This window comes from Semicossyphus pulcher, unplaced genomic scaffold, assembly GCF_022749685.1.
Source record: "Semicossyphus pulcher isolate SPU_LCO1_2020_fin unplaced genomic scaffold, fSemPul1.0.p SCAF_12, whole genome shotgun sequence".
Taxonomy (NCBI): Eukaryota; Metazoa; Chordata; class Actinopteri; order Labriformes; family Labridae; genus Semicossyphus; species Semicossyphus pulcher.
Genome location: NW_027211626.1, coordinates 19783107 through 19795697, shown reverse-complemented (window position 1 = coordinate 19795697; position 12591 = coordinate 19783107).

Genomic DNA, 12591 nt, shown 5'->3' with positions numbered 1-12591 from the left:
ATCGTTACGTTGAAGAGAGAATGCAAGGATGAAAAGATAGGTGAAAGGACAAAGAGCTGCGTTAAGTTTGATTGGGAGCGTCAATAGTGATTTACAGCATGTTTAAACCAGCTGTCCTGACACTTTCGGATGTTACTCTAAAAGTCTGGTTCGTTTCGACAGGTGAGAACACTGATTCGAAATTTGGCGCAGAACAAACAACCGGACCAGAAAAGACGGGACTCAGTCTGTTCCCAAATGAACCACGGTACAGTTCGATTCCGGTTAGAACATAAACGGACCACAAGTAGGACCTAATACAGGAAGCAAACCAAAACACTGTGCATTGTGGGTTGTTAACGGATGTTGACGAGTGCAGAGACAGACACGAAGCGAGATGAGTAGAAGACAATCGTGGGGGAGTGATGAGGGCTCTGATAGAAATATGGGCTGACTGAACAATTTCACAAATGCTTCTGGAAACACACAATAATACGGAGAAGAACTGTTCAGTAAAAACCAAAGGAGAGTGGAACTGATCAAAGTGTGGAACAATGTTGGTTATAAGTAAAACAGAAAAAATGACCATAATAGGTTACATTAAAGTCTGTGATTCTCTCTTCCTCTGTGTTTACTTCAGGGAGTTTTCCTAGGTGGAAATTCTGACCAATCAGAAAGCAGTTTCCTCGCGCATCAAAACTCTGGTAAAAGCTGCCGAGTGAACACAAACCAAACTCGAGGCAAAATGCAACATTGTAACAATTTGGTCTTTGATTTGGATCAAACTAATGGACTTAAGGTGTTAAAACACCTAATGTTGTATTTGAATGACAAGCTAGTAATTTACCAGCCAGGTCAGTTTCATAGTCTTGATGAAGATCCACTAAAGAGAGCAGCTATTTTGCTACGTTAGCTATTAAGCAGTTTGTTCTGCTTTAGAGTGTAAGCTGACATTACCTAACAAAACTAAACAAAGGTCCCTCAATGAATCCAAGTATCCCTGCAAATATTGACACTTCACTAGAGAAACCTTTTTGTGGTTTGTGTTGTGCTAAGAGGTGGTTGTTTGTGAAAGTTAGTGTACTGACATTCAAAGCTTGCTAGCGTTGTACACTATATGCACTGGGCTCGCTCTGCTAGGGAGCTGAATGTAGGCAAGGCACTCTCCAACATCCTTTTTATCGCCTCTGTAAAAAGACCTTGACGTATTTAAGTTAACTCGTAGATTAGATAGGCGTCTTCAAGCAGCGCTCTTACCCTTATTACCCACAGAGGAAGACAGACTAAAGAGCTAAAGAGAATCGCATGAAGGGGCTCATCTAAGCAACAAGTGGACTTAGCTATAAAAGCACTTGTGCTTGTGCTGCAGAACCGGCATATGGCATTGGTGCAGTTGACAATCTAAGGAAACAAATGAACTAACTGTAGAGCAAACTAACATTTCTGCTCCCCTAAAAGATTACACAATCCACTCAAGGGCACAAACGTTGCAGCTTGTCCTCCACAGGAAGTATTTGGATTGTCAGTAACACTTCTACTACCTCTACTTCTCTATACCGTAAAGTGTGAATTAAACTCAGGGAAAAATAAAAGTGGTGTGTTCCAAATATGTTAACAATCACAATAGAAAAATTCAAGGACAAAACAAAGAGGATCTACATGAACAGTGGGCAGCACTGGTCAGATATTGATACTATTCAACAGGCTGCGACAGACATTTGTGGTGTATGACGCCTAATATGACTCACCTATGTCGCAGTGTTTGCTATGGTTTAGTTTTTCGAAAGCTGTTTTCATTTTACTTCATTAATCTTTGTTATTTGGTCTGCTCTCTGTAGGTGTTAGGCCTCCTGTGTGAGACTCCTGACCACATGTGGACAACCTCCCACCAACTGAGTATCGATCTGTCTCTGAGAAACATCAACAAGAATAACACTGAGCACTTTCTATTCAAACTACAAGGGAGGAAAAAAATCTCCTTAGTTGTTAAGCAAAATGTGTGGATTATCATTAGCAACAAGGATGCTGTCTCTTGGAACAGAATGAGCATCTCGTATTGTCCAGTCCTCTGCGACATTTGCTTAGCAGGAATGTATTCATGTTATTGAAGTATAAGATTTGAGACACATTCACCTTGACATCCCAGGTAGCATTGCAGTTAATTGCATTCACATTTGCAGCGACACCTTTGAGAACTCTGGATCGATTCCTCTGTTTTGATGTCTCCTGCTATTGTGTTTGCTGCTGTCCTCCTGTATCTAGGAGGCTCATAGATCTCCATCAGGCTGAACAGCCCTTATAGGGTGAAGCTAAAGGATTTAGAAGAGGAAATAGCTTGGCTTAGATAGACAGAAAGAGAGGCAAAACAAATGTGTTTAATGGTTTTAAATTAGATTCTATCTCAACCCATTTATTTGGGACACAGTGATGTGGTCTGGCAACAGTTCAACGTATTTAAACCTTTTTTTTTTTACAGCCAGCTGGCACCCCTAGATGTTATCTTTATTACATATTTTCCTAAAATGGGCTTTCTTTTGTTTTTTATGACTCACTTGTGATCTTGATGTAGATTCATTCCTGGTTTACTGTCTCATTTATAATGATTTAAGAATGAGCTTTTGGTGTAAATACTGCAAAGATTAATGGCCATTTAGGGATCAGCTAACCGGTATCTCAGTAGAGGAATGAAAACCTAGATAGCAGTGGCTGGGCTGCAAATACATCATGGAGATGTTAGCGAATAAAGCAGCGAGGCATGCCTGGACCTAACCCTTAACTTACTAGAGAAAGGCTTGGACTTGCACGCGGTTCTGGCAAAGGCCACAATCAGCAACATAAAGAAACAAATTTGGCGGGAAAAAGGGCTTGTAGATTGTGGCCCACTTGGTTTTGGAACAGTCCATGTGATTATGTGTCAGACACTCAGACTGGCCCTTCATTGAGTTTGTTGAGGGAATCATCTCAGTGCAGGGTCAGGTGTGTGTGTCTCTGATTGCCCCTGATTAAGACCAGGTGTGGGAAGAGTATATATATATATGCCCTCGGGTTCCAGTGCTCTGTGCTGACTCATTATCTCACCATCAGAGGTAGTGAGAGGTTCAGTCAGTGTGTTCTCTTGTTGTGTAGGGGTGTGTGAGCCCGCAGAAGCACCACAAGAACCTGTCTGCGTGATTTGCTCACCATTTCTGGCTTCTCCTAGAATCTAGTTTGTTGGTGCTGGGTTGGTCTTTTCTTAGCCCAGCCTTTTGTGTTTCTCTTTTAAGACATGCCTGGCGGCCATTGTGTTTTGGTTTTGTAGTGACTTCTTGGTCTCCCTGAGGGCTTATTTTCTCATCAGCTGCTCGACAGCGGTGGTTTAGTTTCCCCTTATCTAAGCATAAATTAGTGAAGGGAGCTTATGTGTTTGTAGCTCGTCATTATTTAGTTATTTCTCCTCTCCTGTGAAGTCACTTACAACTTCTGGGGTCATGCCTCTGGGATAACTTTAAAACACCCCTGGTCCTCATTTGTGTCCCACGCCCACATCATCCTGATAGATTAGGATTGCACCAATCTCGGAGTCCATTGGCTATAGTCTGACGGCCATATAGCCTCTGCGGATGGTGAACATGTAGCCGGCGGTTAGCGATAAATGACCTCCAGTCAAGACTTCCTTTTCTGCAAGCTGTGTTGTTTACAGAAAAAGAAACAGATTTACTTGTGATTTACTTTAATAAACAGGTCTTACCTTTGCTGAAATTTCAACATCATGATGCAGATTAGTGAAAGCTAAAAATGAAGCTTTGTCAGGTCTGTCCTCAAGAGGAGAAAACAACTTTTAAAATGCTCGTTTGCTGAATGGAGGTCGGATCCATAATTTGTGATGCATTCGAGGAAGTCGGGAAATCTGAATGCTGAACGGCTTTCATGACGCAGCATCAAGGGAATTTATCTCAAGTTTAGCTGGGATGTCATCACGGCGGATTACCTTCTGCCTGCTTTTGCTCTCCACACGGACTGTTTTTCCTGCATACGCCGCAGCCTGCTGATACGTGAATCAATATTACTCAGACTACAAGCGTAGTACAAACGGAAACCAGAACACTTGCCGTCCCGGAAATCCACATCCCTGCATACAGATGCAACAGTTCTATGTAGAATCTGTAAATACAGATTAGGGTTACACTGTCCCAAATTGTCAATGTGCTACCTTTTACTGAAAGGCACCTACTGGTGTAACCTCTCCACTCCTTCAAGTGGATCTGTCCATTTAATGTCAGAGGTCAAGCAGGAAAAAATCAAATAAAATCAAGACAGTGAAGTAGAAGAATATACAAATTAAATAGTTATAAGTTACCAAAAAGCTGACACTTGAAGCGGAAAACATCAGAGGGAAAAATTTAAAAGACTGAGCAAGCCGACTGCTGTAAAATGTGTGAAAATAACATTTATATTCGTTAATGGGATTAAATTTTGTTCCAAGTCCGACCCTGATTATGTCTGTGCAGTTATGGATGTGTAAGGGTATTCTAATTAACCCACTGGTTGTAACCAAGGTTTTAAATATGCTCATTTGACATAAAATAAAAAGCCAGCGGCATTATCCAAAGGCAGCCAGAGGGACAAACAGACGCAGCGACAGGCCAGGCCCCAGACATCAGCAGAGGCTGGTTAGAGTGTGGCCTCAGGCAGAGAGGTCTGCAGTGCAGGGCTGCAGTCGGTCCTGCAGGAGCTAAATCTAATATAGCCCAGGCTGATGTATTTACTCAATGCAGGAGGGAGCAGGAGGTCTGCATCAATGTTGTGGGATGAGTGCTGGGTGAAATTTCATGTATGAAAACATGCGAGGCTTTTATTAAAGAGGGCGTACCCATGCATGTTGATGCATTGTCTTTAAGTGAACCATTGGCAGTTTCTATTCTTCTTCATGTCTCACCCACTCACTGTATGCCCCCCTCCTCTCTTGTGCTATGATTGTCAGGCTGTCATTAAATCATTGTAATCATTTTTAACATTCTAATTGTTTTATATTTTTTTGGGCCTGTGGTATTGTGTGATGTGTAGTTCCAAATACAGAAACATTTAACACTGCTGAACTGCAGAAACAAGATGTTATTGTGTATTCTTCTCTGGGAAAAAAAAGACTGTCAGTCATTATGACAGTTATTATCTTTGAATTAATGACTGTCTGCTCCCATCAACCCATCTTCTAATAACACTGTGGAGGTATTTAAAACAACAAAAAGGGCATGGGTGTTGTGCGTACTTGTGAGTCAAACCCACAAAACATTTGGAATCAGATTTGTTTCAAACTTTTAGGCTCTGTCAGGGTCTTAATGTAGACAAATATGCCATGTAACACTGCAACTTAAGCCCTATTTTAAACTGGCAGGTTTGGAACTGAGGCTAATTAGAAGAGCAGCAAAATTAAGTTAGCCTTTAAATAAGGGAAGCAAACAGTATTTTGCACATATTTAGCAACACCAAAATCAGATGTCATTAAGGAAACGGCATTTTTTCATGATTGCTTCAACTAAACGAGCAGTTTTGAAACTGAAGTGACTGCAAATGAAGCAGGTAAACCCTGCACTGAGTCCGCCACATGATTTTAAGGTAAATTAGGCCTGTTAATAAACCCTCAGTTTAAACTGCATCTCCCTGCTGGCAGGCAGGTGGTGGAATGAGTTGACAAACTCCAAATGAAGCTCAGCGTACAGTTAAAACAGGAGGACCGTTTCATACTCATTTATTCATTAAGTCATCATTCATTCACGTCACGTTCTCTCTCCCTCTCTCTGTCCTTCCTGTCTGGTGATCAGCTGATTGTGGGCATATACTATTTTTCCACATTTTTAAAGCTGTTCTCCTCTCTTCCACTGACTGTGTCATTTCAGTTCGATCATTGCGATCCTCCTCCACCCCGTTCACCTCCAATCCACTTTATCAGTGTCCCAGTCCGGCTCCTCGGCTCATCCTGCATCCTTTCTTCACCACCACCACCAGTGTCTAGACTCCGTTGGGGGGGTATCCTATCCTACTGTCAGCCTCACTACCCCTTCGAGTACATGATGATGATGATATTGATGCTATTGATGATGATGATGATGATGATATTGACGATGTTGTTGATGAAGCTGTTCGTTGGCACTTACTGACTTTGTTCCCTCCTGTCTCGATCATTGCTTGTGTTGTATTTACTCTCAGATGTACGTCGCTTTGGACAAAAGCATCTGCTAAATGAAATTGTAACATTGTAACATCGTAAAATAAGACAATCTCTGTAACTCTAATGCATTAAAGATTAGTTTTGAAAGTGCTGTATTATTAATAATAATAAGGATTAGGCAACATTTACACTCTTAAAAGACACGTTTGATACCTGAAACAAGTATCAAAACCATATCATATTGAGTGTATGAACATCAAAGAGATTTACAGAGTATCTACATACGACTACAGCAGTGCATTTGAGGCCAAACCTTTGATGCACAATATTTAATACATTTGTTGTGGAGGTTGAACACAAGCAACCTTTTCACTCCAAATCATCTAAATCCAAAACCTCATGAAATGTAACCACAGTAAAATATGAATACCTAAAGCCGACATGATACAAATTAGCCGCTATCTAAACCGGATTCAGTCTAAATCACTGACAGTATCTGCGCACAGTCTCCTCACCTTTGCACAGCTGGTCTAATCAGGGGAGTTTCCTCCCGCGTAAAGGGCAGGACGGGCCGCGGCACGGAGGTGAGATAAACGACGTGTGTATTTCACAGTTTTCGCCCGCCACGTCAAGATGGGTGCCATCCATCACTCCACCACAATGACACTTTAAATTGGTTACGTCAAATTAACCTGATGTATCATGGCACCATGCTGGGCTTTTCAAATTGGTTTTGTGGCCTGCTATGAGCAATGGGAAGGCATTCATCAAGAGTGGCTTTTACTCGTCCCCAGGTAGGTTCTGATGTCAGATGGTCCATCGCTTCGGTCCCGAAGAGAAAATAAACACTAAATAGATTTTTTCTTTTTTTTTTTGCATTAAATTTGTTGCAGTCTGCAGAAGATAAACCCCTTTATGGTTATGGTCATTTTCCATCATTTGCTTTTTTTTTTTCCCCTATATAAACACAATCGTATCCTTATAGACATATAGCTAAAATTTTACATAGCATCAATTAATTCTGTTGTTTGTAATGAATATCTTTGTGCATTATTATTATTATTATTATTATTATTATTATTATTGTTATTTTATTACCAATACAAAATAATATTGTGACAAAAAAGTGACATGAAAAACACCTTTAAGTAGTTATTATGATGATCGTAAAGTAACATAATATAACAAGTTTGTACATACATATGTAGACACACACATCTATATATTTATAAATAAATACCCAACCTAACACACACACACATTTCTGCACATATCCACACAAGCACCCACTCTCACACTCACACACACACACACACACACACACACACACACACACACACACACACACACACACACACACACACACACACACAAACACACACAATTCAGTTTATATTCACAAATTATGTACATATCTACGTACACATATTGCAATATAAATATAATACTGAATAGTATTAAATGTATTGTGGTATATGCATGAAAGTAAAGCAAAATTATTCTGTCGCCACTTTCATAATCCGCCATGATGATCGCCATATGTGATAACAGTGATATTTTGAATATCCTCATACAATACAATATTGGAATAATAATAAATCAGGCAGTGCAATAAATATAAAGGTGTAATAGTGATTATATACAATCAATATCGTATATTGCAATAATAACCATTACGGTGCTTGTACAGTGCTGAGTTGCGAGGCCGGTCCGGGCCACTAGAGAGGTGCTAAACAGGCACCCCAACCAAGCCGCCCCCATCTTTGTGCATTAATAATCAATAACTGGTGACAATTTGCAAAAAATACACAATGACCTGCCAGCATGCTGAATTCAAGTATTGTGAGAGAACACAAGTTTTTTCTTCTCTCCCTCTTGTCTTGTCTCGTCTCATGTCCATGAAGAAGGTCCCTGTCCAATCACAGGTTGTTTTAGAGAGAGGGCGTTCAATTGGCTGTGTGCTAAAATCCCATGGGCATGCACAGGTGAAAACGACTCATTCAATTAGTAAAATCCTATAGGTAAAGGTTACTACTCCAGCATTGGCAATGACCGCCTACACTGGCAAAGCCACTCCAGAAATAAGGAAGAGGAACTTATTAAAGAGAGTCTAAAAGACAGTCTGACAGGAAACTCGATAAAACAACTGTTAATATCATTGAAGCATTTCAGAGACGCAGAGGTGTGTGCATGGGCCTCAAATTGGATTGAAAGATTGTCTGTCATTTCTTGTGCAGGATTTCTGCTCACTTAATGTTCCCAATATGCCGCACAGCAATTGTAAATCTACATACAGTACCAAAAAAAACCCCCCAACATTAAGGTTTATACCAGTGTGCTCCTCTGATGGGTAGGCTTAGAGAGGGGAAAGCTGTCAGAGGAGGGCTGTTTATCATGTAATTCTTTTTTTCTATGACCTTTGTACATAATCCCCAAACACACAGTCGGACTGAGGCCACACACAGATGCTGGGTAACAACACAAGCATGCATGTTCAAGCTGATCAGAAACGACACAGCTCAATGATCCCCATCCACACCTCTACTCATGTGGAAACTGCAGCCCAACAGCAGATTAACACATTTAAACATTTCTTGGCACATGGAGCCGGCGGTGTCTTCTTTGAAAATCCAATACAACTCAGGAATAGCAGCACACATGCAGACAGACCTGCAGTCCGTTTCAGAAAGAGGGTTTAGTGAAAACCCCGGGTTTGTTAAGCCTGAAATGAGGGAAACCTCGGGTTTGCCGTTTCAGAAAGAGAGGTAACTTTAACTCTAAGTTGGTTACTATGGTAACTGTGTCTGTGAACCTAACCTGGTCGCGTGTGTTTGAGCGGTTACCGCATTAAAGGAAGAAACGTTGCGTCTCTGTGCTGCTCTGACCCCTTTGCAAAAGTCTGTTATAATTATGAAAAGACAAGTCTGTGTCAAAGTCATCATTTTTAGATTTTCCACCACCACTGCCGAGAGCACTCAAATAAGACGCCGTAAGTTATTGGATTTTTTTTTTTTTTTAAACTAACACAATTCAGTTTAATCAACTTGAATTATAATGTATGTGAAGTCAGCATCATGTTAGGGATAAAGCTAATGCACATTATAACAGCCACTGAATGTTATATATATTTAAAATATGATTGAAGTGAGGTTCAGCCATGAGCCTGTTCTGCCTGAGCCGCACCTTTGAAAGATGTTCTGGTATTTTATTTTTAACTGCTTCCATGTATGTTTTTCTCCCGCTTGATTGCTCCTAAATTAATATAAATTTTAGCTTCTGGTCGTGATTAAGTATTAAATAAATAGACCAGTTCAACTTACCCGAGCAGCAGTTTCTTCCCACGCCGCTTCTCTCTCTTTTGCAGCTGCAGCCGTGTTACTTTATTTTTCTAAAAACATGCTCGTATTCGCTGAACGTCCGCGTGAGGATTTCGAGCTCCAGTGGTGTGGCGTGGGAGGACCTCTTTTTGTGTACCGTTGCCATGGTGAATCGTGGTATCGGGGCTCCATTAATGTTGGCTTTTTATAGTCAGTGTGCACGCAGTTAACTCCGGCTGAACCTACTCAGAGTTGATTGAACTAACTCTGATCAGCTGTTCTGGAACCAAAGAGCCAGTGAATTTTAACTCAGAGTAAGTCAAACCACAGTCCGGGGTTAGACTGAGGGTTTGTTGAACCTCCTTTCTGAAACAGACCCCTGCTCAGCTGCAGAGTGTTGTCAGGAGGTATTACTACAAAGAGCAGTCCGGCTTAGCAGACCAATCAACACAGCGTCAGCATCTATTTTTGTTTTCTTCACAAAGCTCTGTTTGTTTTTTAATGAAGGGCACTGGTGCTTATAATGCGGAGAGCTAGCTGATTTAACAAAGACCTGTCAGAACAAAGATTATACAAATCTCACTAACACTTTTCCACGCTCTATTTTTCTTGGTGTTAAACCTTATTATTATAGTTTGAGCCCAAAATATAGAGCATCCAGATGATACCCAGCAATGTGTCTGAGCCAGTGACTATAGATGGACGACGCGTCTCCATCTCCAATCTCTTTGTACAAAAGTGAAGGCAAAATACCACCGGAAGCGGGGGCTGCCATCTTGCCCATTTGGAGCCAGAGTCTGCGCAGTAAGGAACGGCTGGTGGAGCCATGGAATTGAAGTCCTGCTGCTTCCGCTACCAAAACACGCATATTTAGCCTACTGAAAAAAGTAGCAAAGATCCTTCATGTAGGCACAGTCCACAGCAGAGCAGCTTCTTGTGTTGGTCTGAAGCAATGACTGTATATAAAGATGGACAACGCTTCTCCATCTGCTCCCATTGTATGAAAGTGATGCAAAATAGCCTCTGTGATAGACACTGCCATCTTGCAATGGTGACGTCATTTGACACATCGGCATGTTTAACAGCAGAACAGCTTCTTTGTGTTGGTCTGAGGTTAACGTTCACAGGAAACTTCAATGACTGTAGTGATTGTTTTAGTTACGCCTCCTCTCGCCATTCCTCCTCTACGCTGCTAATCCAGAATTGCAAGAGAACTGCAGGAGCAGTATTTGTCAACAGAGCTGTCAATCATCCTTTTGACAGCATCAAATAACTTGAAATTTGACGTAAATCAAAATGATAATAACTATAATGACAGAAACCATGTTTGAGAAACATTTATTGGGCGTGTATGTTGATTTTATACTTTGACTCATGTCCCATCTGTTAACATGGAGGAGGCGGGCTTTATGACCTATACTGCAGCCAGTCAGCAGGAGGCGCTCGACATGTTTTGGGTTCACTTTGAGGGAGCTGTCATGTCGTCTATCTTTTTATATGGTCTGTGGCCTGTAAGGTGACTCCAGCCGTCCTGTCCCACTGTGTATGAGCTGAGGGAGACATGATAATATCTGCAGATCTTATACTGCAAATATATTCTTGCTAGCAGCTATGAGAAAGCACATCCAAAGTCAGTGAGTCCTGGTGACCAACAGGTTTAAAAACACATGAAGCTTTCGACTCTCTTTGGTGTTTAAGAGCAGGAGAAAACACAATAATCATGGTTAAGTGAAAAATAATGCAAATTGCCCACTTATAGCCAAAACAGCTGCTGTTAAAGCGGCAAGGCCGTAGACAGCCCTCACTCCTTGTGGCTTTGCATGAATTGCATGAAGCCAATTGTAAAGACAGTACACGGGGGACAAAGGTCTACTAATTATAACAATATTAAAGTTACATAATGTTCTCTATTTCATGCTACAGTGCAATTAAGTTATTCAAGAAACAAGTAAAGGCAAAGGAACAGTGAGGTCAACAATGTTCTTCAAACTCACTTCTGTCTGCCGAGACAAAGTCTGATAGCTTGTTAAAAACACGACTTCTGCTTAAGTGTTTTCCACGCTGAAGATGGTTCCTCAGTCGATGATTATTATACTCAGCCCGCTCATTAAAATAAAACTCTTAAAGTCACATTCTCGAGTGTCTTCTTTCAAAAGGTAAAAACGCAAGGTCCTGGTGAACTTTTGCAGAGATTGCTGCAGACAATTAAAACGACTACAGTGTGCAAGAAATTAAGCCAAATTCAAGAGTCTGCAATAGTTACTATAGCAACATCAATGTCAAGTATTGACTTTTCTTTTGAGCCCTGTTTATTTTTCCATGTACATTATTGGTTGCACCTGTCATGTCTGTGAAGCAGAAAGAGACGGACTGTCTTTGTGTTGCAGTCTTTCCCACTACCATGGCTCTTAGTCGGAGGTGTTGTATACATTTATAAATAGTCGCCAGTCAATCTAATGGGATGGTTTCATTTGGTGAATTTCCATTATGTCACCAAACTAAACTAAAGCCGAGCAATGAACTTTATTTCAGTGTCTTGTCAACAGAGATTGCTGCCATTATTACTATTATTATAGAACGCATGTCAATATCACAAGTCAAATCCATAGAGACACCCCTATACTTGCATCCTGTCTTGTCTCAATATCTGTCAAGCATGTGATTTTTTTCCTCAGGAGTTAATTGGCTCAGTAGTACTCCAGTGGTGTGAAGGAAGTCAATATAGAAATAATAGGGAGGAAATTGAAATTTTTGTCACTTTCAGGAAGTGTTCAAGGGAAGGGAAAATAGCATAAAGAAGATAATGAAGATGGAGGTTGAGATTTATCAGTATATAGTGCAGAGTATGCGTATGATAGTGACTGTGTATGCATGCATCTGTTTATAGCATGTTGTTCATCTATTCGTCATTTAAAAGAATATTTGAGACATTCGAGCCAGCAAAAACTTTGAGCCAAGATTTTATGAATCAACACATTTTTTTTGTCTTTCAAGAAGTTGTTTAAATTGTCCGGGGTCATTTAAATAATATAGTCAATTTATGAATGATGAATGAAAATGATATTATGATAAAAATGACATTTTATTCAAAACAGAAAAATAATGTATAATAATATAACAACTTACGTCTCTTTTTCTTACCATTATGTG